The sequence below is a fragment of the Aquarana catesbeiana genome, linkage group LG12 (assembly GCF_042186555.1).
Source record: "Aquarana catesbeiana isolate 2022-GZ linkage group LG12, ASM4218655v1, whole genome shotgun sequence".
Taxonomy (NCBI): domain Eukaryota; kingdom Metazoa; phylum Chordata; class Amphibia; order Anura; family Ranidae; genus Aquarana; species Aquarana catesbeiana.
Genome location: NC_133335.1, coordinates 77,159,968 through 77,173,222, shown reverse-complemented (window position 1 = coordinate 77,173,222; position 13,255 = coordinate 77,159,968). Strand labels below are relative to the sequence as shown.

Below are 13,255 nucleotides of genomic sequence, written 5' to 3'. Positions count from 1 at the left end.
GATGTTTACGAATTTTGAGGGTGCCCCCTCGTCTTCTTTATATATATATATATATATATATATATATATATATATATACACTATATTGTGAATAGTATTGGGGCGCCTGCCTTTACACGCAGATCAACTTTAATGGCATCAAAGTGTTAGTCGGTAGGGTTCAATATTGAGTTGGCCCACCCTTTGCAGCTATGACAGCTTTAACTCTTCTGGGAAGGCTGTTCACAAGGTTTAGGAGTGTGTCTATGGGAATGTTTGAACATTCTTCCAGAAGTGCATTTGTGAGGTCTAATTCATTCCAAAGGTGTTCTTTCGAGTTGAGATCAGTTCCTCCACCCATCCATGTCCTTATGGACCTTGCTTTGTGCACTGGTGCGCAGTCATGTTGGAACAGGAAGGGGCCATCTCCAAACTGTTACCACAAAGTTGGGAGTTGAAATTGTCCAAAATGTCTTGGTATGCTGACGCCTTAAGAGTTCCCTTTACTGGAACGGGCCAAGCCCAACCCCTAAAAAACAGCTCCACACTATAATCCCCCTCTACCAAATAATTTGGACCAGTGCACAAAGCAAGGTCCATAAAAACATGGATGAGTGTGTTTGGGGTGGAGGAACTTGACTGGCCTGCACAGAGTCCTGACCTCAACCCGATAGAACACCTTTGGGATGAATTAGAGCAGAGACTGCGAGCCAGGCCTTCTTTTCCAATATAAGTGCTTGACCCCACAAATGCGTTTCTGGAAGAATGGTCAAACGTTCCCATAGACACACTCCTAAACCTTGTGGACAGCCTTCCCAGAAGAGTTGAAGCTGTTATAGGTGCAAAGGGTGGGCCAACTCAATATTGAACCCTATGGACTAAGACTGGGATGCCATTAAAGTTTATGTGCGTGTAAAGGCAGGCGTACCAAATCTTTTGACAATATAGTGTATATTGGCTAGATCACATGGTTAAGGTTCTTGGCTCTGCCCCCTAATTGCCTGGGAGGGGTGGGGGTGGGGGTTGGCGGAGTGCAACTGCTGGTGTCAACAAACCAATTGCAGCTGCTGGTGTCCACAAACCACACCAAACATCCAAAACCTGGACCATGAGCGCTAGGGGTTGCGGACTTCCTTTGAAGAATCAAAATAAACAGGCACAATAAACACCATAAGCTGTTAATAGACATGCACTCCTGCCTCCACCATGCACTGCTATCCAGGCTGCATTATAGGGCCTTACTATAGTAATTATAATAATACCTCAAGGATGAGTGTAGCCTATATATATAGACCAGAAAGTGTGGCTTTGAAATGTCCCTGCTACTATACCTGTAATGAAATGCAAAATTATTCTTACATTACAAGGAGCCAGAGCTCACCCTTTGGTGTGAGGTTGTGGAAACATGGAAGGCGGCAAAGTAATAATCATACAGAGATATTTGGTATGCTAACATTATCATAATACTAAAATTCGCACAGTATGTTGCAGTCTATATTGCAATGTTAAATTTTTTTGTTTGTGCGTCTGCAAACCACGGGTTGCAGGAGAAAAAAATTGCTCGATTACACTATCAACACAGTGGGTGTTGATGGGGGAATCAATTCAGCAGAGCCATTGGGGTTGATTTACTAAAGTTAACTAGACTGTGCACTTTGCAAAGTGCAGTTGCACTCTGAAAGAAGCATTCGCTACAGAGCTTAGTAAATGAGGAGAAGCTCTGCTGACTTCCACCATTCAATCATGTGCAAGCAAAAAAAGCTGTTTTTTTTATTTTCCTTGCATGTGATTGGATACTCTTTGCAAAGTGAAGCTTTACTTAATTTACCAAGCTCTGGAGCAACTGCACTTGCAGAGGGCACAATCTATTTACCTTTAGTAAATCAACCCCCATTGTGTTCTTCTGTGGGGGGCGGGGAAAGCCATTATTGTTAGTGGTTATTATAGCTACCAGCAATAATTGCATGTAAAATCCAACAGGCTGGCTGTACCCAGTTTTATCGATCAATTTGGGTATATTCAGCATGCCCATGCATAATTTGAATCTCGGTCAGATCCTGCTGAACCAGCCAAGATTCAAATTGTCTATGGCTGGCTGTATCGCACAGCAGTGTGATTCTAGCACAACCATAACATTATAATGTCATCCTTACGATTCTGAAGCCATAGTTGCCAACATTGTAAAAAAAAAATGTGGGACACTTTTTGTGGCTGTAGGCGGAGCTGTCCAATAATTAGGGGGCGGGGCATTCACCAGCAGGCGTGGCCTATCAAAAACAGACAAGTGCGGCGCGCAAAGCGCGCCGCGCCGAAAAATGGGCGTGGTTTACGTGAAATTGTGGGCGTGGCTTAAATGGGCGTGGCTCTAGAGGGTGTGGTTAGAGTCTGAAATGAATGAGGGATGGAGAGGGGGGGAGAGGGGGAGAGAGAGGGAAATGACGGGACAGCAGCCCCAGATCCTACACAATAAAAATATGTGTATTCTAGAAAGTTTAACAATCAGCAGATAAAGATACTCCAAACACCTGGTGTTAATGCTTCAATCATCCCGGCACCATGGTTGTTATGGTGTCAGGATGATTGAAGCGCATTATTTCTATTATTACATTGTAATATAAAATGAAATCATTCAACTCACCATAATGCAGAATCAGTGGGATCCCTGAGCGTGTCACCTGCCACGTCGCCTGCCACCAGCCGTCCGTCCTTGCTTCAGATGTCCGAGCAGAGTCCGTCCTTGCATCAGGTGCCCCCAGCGGAGCCCCCCTCACACCAGGAGTCCCCGGCGGAGCCCCCCTCACATCAGAAGTCCCCAGCGGAGCCCCCCTCACATCAGGAGTCCCCGGCGGAGCCCCCCTCACATCAGGTGTCCCTGGCGGAGCCCCCCCTCACATCAGAAGTCCCCAGCGGAGCCCCCCTCACATCAGAAGTCCCCAGTGGAGCCCCCCTCACATCAGAAGTCCCCAGTGGAGCCCCCCTCACATCAGAAGTCCCCAGCGGAGCCCCCCTCACACCAGGAGTCCCCGGCGGAGCCCCCCCTCACACCAGGAGTCCCCGGCGGAGCCCCCCCTCACATCAGGAGTCCCCGGCGGAGCTCCCCCTCACATCAGGTGTCCCCAGTGCCCCCGCCTCACATCAGGTGTCCCCAGTGCCCCCCCCTCACATCAGGTGTGCCCCCCCACTCACATCAGGTGTCCCCAGTGCCCCCCCCACTCACATCAGGTGTCCCCAGTGCCCCCCCCTCACATCAGGTGTCCCCCCCTCACATCAGGTGTCCCCAGTGCCCCCCCCACTCACATCAGGTGTCCCCCCCTCACATCAGGTGTCCCCCACTCACATCAGGTGTCCCCCACTCACATCAGGTGTCCCCAGTGCCCCCCCCACTCACATCAGGTGTCCCCAGTGCCCCCCCACTCACATCAGGTGTCCCCCCTCACATCAGGTGTCCCCAGTGCCCCCCCCCCTCACATCAGGTGTCCCCCCCTCACATCAGGTGTCCCCAGTGCCCCCCCCCCTCACATCACAGGTGTCCCCAGTGCCCCCCCCCACTCACATCAGGTGTCCCCAGTGCCCCCCCCCCTCACATCAGGTGTCCCCCCCTCACATCAGGTGTCCCCAGTGCCCCCCCCACTCACATCAGGTGTCCCCCCCTCACATCAGGTGTCCCCCACTCACATCAGGTGTCCCCCACTCACATCAGGTGTCCCCCACTCACATCAGGTGTCCCCAGTGCCCCCCCCCCCTCACATCAGGTGTCCCCAGTGCCCCCCCACTCACATCAGGTGTCCCCAGTGCCCCCCCCACTCACATCAGGTGTCCCCAGTGCCCCCCCCCTCACATCAGGTGTCCCCCCTCACATCAGGTGTCCCCAGTGCCCCCCCCACTCACATCAGGTGTCCCCCCCTCACATCAGGTGTCCCCCACTCACATCAGGTGTCCCCAGTGCCCCCCCCACTCACATCAGGTGTCCCCCCTCACATCAGGTGTCCCCAGTGCCCCCCCCCTCACATCAGGTGTCCCCCCCTCACATCAGGTGTCCCCAGTGCCCCCCCCCTCACATCACAGGTGTCCCCAGTGCCCCCCCCCACTCACATCAGGTGTCCCCAGTGCCCCCCCCCCTCACATCAGGTGTCCCCCCCTCACATCAGGTGTCCCCCACTCACATCAGATGTCCCCCACTCACATCAGGTGTCCCCCACTCACATCAGGTGTCCCCAGTGCCCCCCCCCACTCACATCAGGTGTCCCCAGTGCCCCCCCCACTCACATCAGGTGTCCCCCCGACACATCAGGTGTCCCCAGTGCCCCCCCCCTCACATCAGGTGTCCCCCACTCACATCAGGTGTCCCCCCCTCACATCAGGTGTCCCCAGTGCCCCCCCCTCACATCACAGGTGTCCCCAGTGCCCCCCCCCCCACTCACATCAGGTGTCCCACAGCGGTGCGCGCGCTCACCCCCCACCTAGAACCCCCGCCCCTTTCCATATCAGACTGGCAGCGGGGCGGGGGGTAGGCGGGGCGAGGCGGAGCGGGGCGGGCCGAGGCGAGGCGGGGCGAGGCGGAGCGGAGCGGGCCGAGGCGGGGCGGGCCGAGGCAGGCCGAGGCGGAGCGGGGCGGGCCGAGGCGGAGCGGGGCAGGGGGTGGGCGGCGACGCACAAGCTTCGTCTAGCCCCCCCCCCCAGCCGTCTTCCTGAACTCCAACAAAATGGCGGCCGGCGGAGACAATGTCTCCGCCGGCCGCCGACCTCTAGCGGCGGCGGCGGCGGCGGTTTCAAAAACCGGAACCGAATTTTTCGGGACATTTGCCGGGACGCCACAAATCCGGGAATGAAGTCCAAGTCCCGGGAATGTCCCGGGAAATTCGGGACAGTTGGCAGCTATGTGAAGCCTTATTAAAAAAAAAAAAATTAACATTGAACTATGTGAACCTCATAACTAATGTAATTTAAACTTAAAGTGGTTGTAAACCCCATTCATGAAATTTGACCTAAGCACATGTATCTGTAGTGTTTACTTATTTCTCTCCAAAGCTCTAAGTGCTGTTTTTCTTTGGTGCTCTGTTCCTCTGTTATCAGCAGAGTCACTCTCTGACACATGAGATAACAGCAGCTGGAAATTTGTATCAGGGAGGGCGCTTAGAGGGAGATAAGCAGGGAGCTTGTCTAATCAGACTACGGCTCTGCATGTTCCTTCGTTCCTCTGCCTATGTGAAGGGACAAAGTGTCCCTTTCATCCAATCAGCTCTCACACAGTGTAAGCCCAGACTCCACACCCACTTCTGAATGAGGAAGGAAGATTTGTAACACGATGTGCACTTTCCAAAGAGTGTAGAAAGGCATAGACAGCTATACAGTTGTGCTCATAAGTTTACATACCCTAGCAGAATGTATGATTTCTTGCCCATTTTTCAGACAATATGAATGATAACACAAAAACTTTTCTTTCAGTCGTGGTTAGTGTTAGGCCCCTTTCACACTATTGGACCGTTCAGGTCCACCTGTCAGTTTTGACGGCGGACCTGAACGGGCGCTCCATGCTAGTCTATGGAGCGACGGATATCAGCGGTGACATGTCTGCTGACATCCGACCCGGTCCGATCCTCTAAAAGCAGACGGTTGCCCCTACATTTGCATCCGTCCCTGGCGGATCGGATGGATTCTGATGAAAACGGACATGCTGTCCGTTTTCGTCCGATCTCTCCATAGGAAGCAACGGCGCTCGACAAGCCCCTCCCTGCTCAGTGAGCAGAGAGGGACCTGTCATCCGCCGGCTCAGCGGAGATCAACTGAGAGATCTCCCACTGAGCGGCGGACAGAGGCGGACTCCGAGGCAGCGGATCCGCCTCCTGGAAATGATGCCTTAGGCTGAAGCCATTTATTATCAATCAACTGTGTTTACTCTTTTTAAATCATAATCACAACAGAAACTACCCAAATGACCCTGATCAAAAGCTTACATACCACAGTTCTTAATACCGTTTTGCTCCCTTCAACATCATTGACAGCTTGAAGTCTTGAAGCAGTTGTTTCAGAGCTTAGTAAATGAGCAGAAGCTCTGCTGACTCCCATCATCCAATCACATGCAGTCACAAATGCTGTTTTTTTACATTTTCTGTGCATGCGATTGGGTATTCTTTGCAAAGGGAAGCTTTACCTCATTTACTGAGCTCTGGAGCAACTGCACTTGCAGAGGGCAACTGCACTTTGCAAAGTGCACAGTCTATTTGCCTTAAGTAAATCAACCCCATAATGTGCAGTGGTCAGGCAAATATAATGCACAACATACAGTATAAAGCGCTATTCTGTACTGTTATATAGTTGGGACTATATAATGCAGCATTCGTGAATGTGCAACATAGCATATAGGGGTCGATTTACTAAAGACAAATAGACTGTGCACTTTGCAAAGTGCAGTTACCCCAGAGCTTAGTAAATGAGGCAAAATCTGAATTTTTTCTTGCACATGATTGGATGATGGAAGTCAGCTGACTTTCTGCTCATTTACTAAGCTCTGGAGCAACTGCACTTTTCAAAATGCACAGTCTTTTTCCCTTTAGTAAATCAACCCCATAATGTGCGGCAGTGAGCTCTAGATAACATACAACTTAAAGCGATTCTAAAGGTAGAAGTTGTTTTTTACTTACTTACCTGAGCCCCATCTCAATCCAGCAATGTGCACAATAGCCTTGGCTCTCCGGGTCTCTCCCTTCTCATTGGCTAAGACAGCAGCAGGTGCCATTGAATGAGGAGAGAGTGGGGACAGGGCCAAGCCACAACTCTGTGTTAATGGACACACAGAGCAGTGGCTCAGGTGGCCCCGGAGCAAGCTGCTTGCTCTGGGGGCACTCAGCAGGAGGGAGGAGCCAAAAGTGGGGGAGCCATCAGGGAACCACAGAAGAGGAGGATCGGGGCCGCTGTGTGCAAAATGGTTGCACAGAGAAGGTAAGCATAACATGTTACAAAAGTGGGGTATGCCTGTAGTTTGTTTTTTTAAAAGCCTAGCCCAGCCTTTTTCAACCAGGGTGGCCTTGAGGGTTCTTCAGGGGTGCCTTGGCAAAATGTCTAAAAATGTATCAAAAATTGTATACAAACCAGCAGATGGATCAGACCTGCCTTTTAGTTACACAAAGCCACGGGTTCTCATTATGCACCATTATGACTTTCTAGACACTTGCATCCTAACAACCAATGATGTCATCAGTTAATAAGGAGGATGTCTATTGCCTCCACAGCATCCTTGTTTGACCCTCCTATGCCTCTCTCCTTCAGCACTGGAGTGACATTAGCCGCATGACGACCAGCCGCTGCAGTTGCACTGCGGCAACATGGCTCGGCTGCGCGAATCGCCGTCACATTACGTCGGTAACATAGACGGCCACTACACAGCCAATGCGAGTGCCCGGTGGTCGCGATCCATGATCACTCGGGGCACACCGAGAACTGGGATCTGTGTGTGTAAACATAGTTTTCGGTTCTCTGAGGGGAGAACAGACAGATCGTCTGTTCATACAGAGTATAAACAGTGATCTGTCATCTCCCCTGTGCAGTCCCCTCCCCCCTTCAGTTAGGACACACACTAGGATACACTTAACCCCTTCACTGCCCCCTAGTGGTTAACCCCTTCACTGCCAGTGACATTTTTACAGTAACCAATGCAATTTTATAGCACTGATCGCTGTAAAAATGCCAATGGTCCCAAAAATGTGTCAAAATTGTCCGACGTGTCTGCCATAATGTTGCAGTCCTGATAAAAATCGCAGATCGCCGCCATTACTAGTAAAAAAAATTAATAATAAAAAAGCCATAAAACTATCTCCTACCTTGTAGAGCTATAACTTTTGCGAAAAACAATGAATATACGCTTATTGCGATTTTTTTTTTACCAAAAATATGTAGAAGAATACACATCGGCCTAAACTGACGAAAAAAATATGTTTTTTTATAAATTTTGGGGGATATTTATTATAGCAAAAAGTAAAAAATATTGCATTTTTTTCAAAATTGTCGCTCTTTTTTTGTTTATAGCACAAAAAATAAAAATCGCAGAGGCAATCAAATACCACCAAAAGAAAGCTCTGTTTGTGGGGGAAAAAGAACGTCAATTTTGTTTGGGAGCCACGTTGCACGACCACGCAATTGTCAGTTAAAGCGACGCAGTGCCGAATCGCAAAAAGTGCTCTGGTCTTTGGCCAGCCAAATGGTCCGGGGCTGAAGTGGTTAGCTGACTGATGGAGAGAAATTGAGGGATAAGAGAAACATTGGAATACTAGTCAGTACCAGTGTGCAAAAGTGTATTTGCTTTGGAAGAATAAATCCCCTCTAATGTTGGGTGTCCTACATGGATGGATGTTGCTGCATTATGTAAAGCTATTAGAATAGTTTTTTACATTTTAGAATGGATTGCCCCAAGGCTGTCCATCATTTTAACCCCTTCCCACCGACCGTACGCACATCTGCGTACTCGGCTTTCCGGGGTTATACCGGGATGATGCCTGCGGCGATCAGCTATCCGATTATAACAACCGATGCGCCTAAAAGCCGCTCGGCTGTTATTCCGGAGGAGCGGGAGGGGACATCCCCCCCTCCCGCCACCTCCCGCCGCTCTTACCGGGCCTCCCGTGCGATCGGGAAGCCTGGTGTCCAATCGGCCGCCTTCGGCGGCTGGGGGCGGGCTGGAACGAAGCTGTGGGCGGCTTCGTTCCAGCCTTCTCAATGTAAACGCGGAAGCGACGTCATGACGTCACTTCCCGTTTACTCGGCTGCCAATGGTGCCGGTTTTAAAAAAATCTACAGTATTCAGAATCGCCGTTTTTGGCGATCTGAATACTGTGAAGTGCAAAGGAGGGATCGGGGTCTTTTAGACCCCCGATCCCTCCATAAAGAGTACCTGTCACCACCTATTACTGTCACAAGGGATGTTTACATTCCTTGTGACAGCAATAAAATTTTTTTAAAAAAAATGTTTTTTTTAAACACAATTTACAAGTATAAAAAAAATAAAATAAATAAAAAAAAAATTTTTTTTTTAAAGCGTCCCCGTCCCCGCGAGCTCGCGCAGCGAAGAAAAGGCATACGGAAGTCGCGCCCACATATGTAAACGGTGTTCAAATCACACATGTGAGGTATCGCCGCGATTGTCAGAGCGAGAGCAATAATTCTAGCCCTAGACCTCCTCTGTAACTCTAACCTGGTAACCGTAAAAAAAATTTAAAGCGTTGCTTATGGAAATTCGTAGGTACCGTAGTTTCTCGCCATTCCTCGAGTGCGTGCAATTATAGAGGGTGACATGTTTGGTATCTATTTACTCGGCGTAACATCATCTTTCACATTATACAAAAAAATTGGGGTAACTTTACTGTTTGGAGTTTTTAAAATTCATGAAATTGTCCCTTTTCCAAAAATTTGCGTTTAAAACACCGCTACACAAATACCGTGTGATATAAAATATTGCAACAATCTCCATTTTATTCTCTAGATTCTCTGCTAGAAAAATTATATATAATGTTTGGGAACTCTAAGTAATTTTCTAGCAAAAAATAGGGATTTTAACTTGTAAACACCACATTTCAAAAATAGGCTTAGTCATGAAAGGGTTAAAGGGTGCCTCAAGATTGTCCATAATTTTAAAGGGTGCCTTGAATGAAAAAAAAGGTTGAGAAACACTGTCCTAGCCTTTAATATCACTTTAACATATGGAGTGGAGTAATAATCAGAACTATGTATAGTGCAACACAGCAAAGAGAGTGTAGGGGTCAGGAATATGTAGCATATAGAGTGCAGCAATCGGGGCTGTGTAACATTCAACATCATGTACCCAGTGCTGTGGTCAGAACAGTATAACAAACTAGCAGTCAGGATTCTTCTCAGTGTGCCCCATTCATTGTGTAACACAGGCATGCACAGGGGCTCCCCCCCCCCCCCCGTGTGGGCCTCCCCACCCCGCAGTGCTGCTGGCTTTCCTCCTCTCTTCTACCCCCAGCTGCTGCAGGGGATGTTTCAGGATGGGAAGTGCGGGAAGGGGCTAGTATATATGTCATTTACGAGCGCCTTCCTTTTCTGAATAAACACAGTGAACCAATCACTCATTGTGTTCATTCATAAATGAAGCATAGTAAACTGTTCTTTGTTATGCTTCAGTTTGTGAATGAACAATAAGCCACTCAACACCAGTGGTGGCTGGTGGTATATATATATATATATATTTTTTTTTTTTTGGGGGGGGGGTGGCAAACAATCCAATTATGGACTGATAAGTACACCTTGCCGGGGGACTGGGCCCTTTGGAAGAACTGTCACCTTGCCTTGAATGTGCAGGTGACAATATCTCCTTAACACACTATTTAAATTTAGCCATTTAGGACACAGGAACACCAAGTTAGGCCTTGGACAGATAGGACATGTGCAAAAGACACAAATAGCTATCCCACTAATAACAAGGTAAGTATGATCTCCATATTTTTCTTGTGACAGATTTACTTTAACCACTTCAGCCCCGGACCATTTGACTGGCCAAAGACCAGAGCACTTTTTACAATTTGGCACTGCGCTGCTTTAACTGGTAATTGCACGGTCATGCATGTTGTACCCAAACGAAATTTGCGTCCTTTTTTTCCCACAAATAGAGGTTTCTTTTGATACTATTTGATTGCCTCTGCGATTTTTATTTTTTGCGATATAAATGGAAAAAGAACGAAAATTTTGAAAAAAAATGATAATTTCTACTTTTTTTTTATATGTAAAATCCAATAAACTCAATTTTAGTCATACATTTAGGCCAAAATGTTTTCAGCCACATGTCTTTGGTAAAAAAATAAGTCAATAAGCGTATATTTATTGGTTTGCGCAAAAGTTATAGCGTCTACAAACTAGGGTACATTTTCTGGAATTTACGCAGGCTTTAGTTTATGACTGCCTATGTCATTTCTTGAGGTGCTAAAATGGCAGGGCAGTACAAACCCCCCCAAATTAATCCCATTTTGGAAAGTAGACACCTTAAGGAAATTGCTGAGAGGCATGTTGAGCCCATTGAATATTTTATTATTTTGTCCCAAGTGATTGAATAATGACCAAAAAAATTTTTTTACCAAAAAGTTGTCACTAAATGATATATTGCTCACACATGCCATGGTTATATGTGGAATTACACCCCAAAATACATTTAGCTGCTTCTCCTGAGTACGGGGATACCACATGTGTGGGTCTTTTTGGGAGCCTAGCTGCGTACGGGGCCCGAAAACCACCGCCTTCAGGATTTCTAAGGGCGTAAATTTTTGATTTTACTCCTCACTATCTATCACAGCTTTGAAGGCCATAAAATGCCCAGATGGTACAAAACCCCCAAATGACCCCATTTTGGAAAGTAGACACCCCAAGCTATGTGCTGAGCAACATGATGAGTCCATGGCATATTTTATATTTTGCCACAAGTTGCGGGAAAATGACAAACCTTTTTTTTTTGCACAAAGTTGTCACTTAATGATATATTGCTCACACATGCCATGAGCATATGTGGAATTACACCCCAAAATAAATTCTGCTACTTCTCCTGAGTACGGGGATACCACATATGTGAGACTTTTTGGGAGCCTAACCGCGTACGGGGCCCCGAAATCCAATCACCGCCTTCAGGATTTCTAAGGGCGTAAATTTTTGATTTCACTCCTCACTACCCATCACAGTTTTGAAGGCCATAAAATGCCAAGATGGCACAAAACCCCCAAATGACCCCATTTTGGAAAGTAGACACCCCAAGATATTTGCTGAGAGGCATGTCGAGTCCATGGAATTTTTTATATTTTGCCACAAGTTGCAGGGAAACGACAAACTGTTTTTTTTTTTTTTTTTTTGCACAAAGTTGTCAGTAAATGATATATTGCTCACACATGCCATGGGCATATGTGGAATTACACCCCAAAATAAATTCTGCTGCTTCTCCTGAGTACGGGGATACCACTCCTCACTACCTATCACAGTTTAGAAGGCCATAAAATGCCAAGATGGCACAACCTCCCCCAATGAAAATGAAGAAAGAAAAAAATGTTTTTTTTTTTTTTCTTTTTTCAATTTTCAAAACTTTGTGACAAAAAGCGAGATCTGCAAAATACTCACTATACCTCCCAGCAAATAGCTTGGGATGTCTACTTTCCAAAATAGGGTCATTTGGGGGGGGGGGTTGTGCTATCTGGGCATTCCATGGCCTCCGAAACTGTGATAGGTAGTGAGGAGTGAAATCAAAAATTTACACCCTTAGAAAGCCTGAAGGCGGTGATTGATTTTCGGGGCCCCGTACGCGATTAGGCTCCCAAAAAGTCTCACACATGTGGTATCGCCGTACTCGGGAGAAGTAGCAGAATTTATTTTGGGGTGTAATTCCACATATGTCCATGGCATGTTTGAGCAATATATCATTTAGTGACTACTTTGTTAAAAATAAATAAATAAATAAATTGTCTTTTTCCCGCAACTTGTGTCAAAATATAAAATATTCCATGGACTAGACACATCTCAGGTATCTGGGCTGATCCCGCTAACACTGCGTTTTTGGGAACCCTAAACTGCTGGGGACGCTAGTATAGATCTGATCGGATCAGATATTGATCCGTTCAGATACTATACCACTATGGGAGGTGTATGCTGCGTGCGTGGGTGTTAGCGGTACTGCCACTAACCTGACGCTGCCTGGGGCGACACAGACCTTATCTGACCCTAAAACCTAACTTATATCACCGCCAGGCGATCAGGAGGTTAAACCTTTATTGGGTAATAAACGTCGGGTATAAAAAACAAACAAACTAACTAACCAGCGTCACCCGTAACACTTATACGGTGATCACTGGTGAAAGGGTTAACTAGGGGGCAATCAGGGGGTTAAAACCTTTATTAGGTAGTATATGGGGTCCCTGACGCTATAAAAAGCTGACGATGAACCTAAATACTTACCTGGCTAACTAGCGTCACCAGTGACACTAATGCAGCGATCAGAAAAAAGATTGCTTAGTGACACTGGCGACGGGGGGTGATCAAGGGGTTAAACCTTTATTAGGGGGGTACCCTAGACCTAAAGGGGCCTACCACTAATTGCCCTACCACTTATAACAGTCACAAATGACACCAATGCAGTAATCAGTAAAAATAAAAAAAATGCTATTAGTGTCACTGTGACAGGGGGTGCAGGGGGGGTGATCGGGGGGGTGATCGGGGGTGATTTGTGTGCCTGCGTGTTCTACTGTATGTGTAGTGTTGGTGCAAACTTACTTGATGTCTTCTCTCCTCGGTGCCG

General features: G+C 47.4%; 1 protein-coding gene across 1 annotated transcript in view; it reads left to right on the top strand.

Moving 5' to 3' along the window:
- The window catches only part of TBKBP1 (TBK1 binding protein 1), a 254,032-nt gene that overhangs the window by 230,585 nt on the left and 10,192 nt on the right, over positions 1-13,255 (top strand). The window lies entirely within an intron of this gene.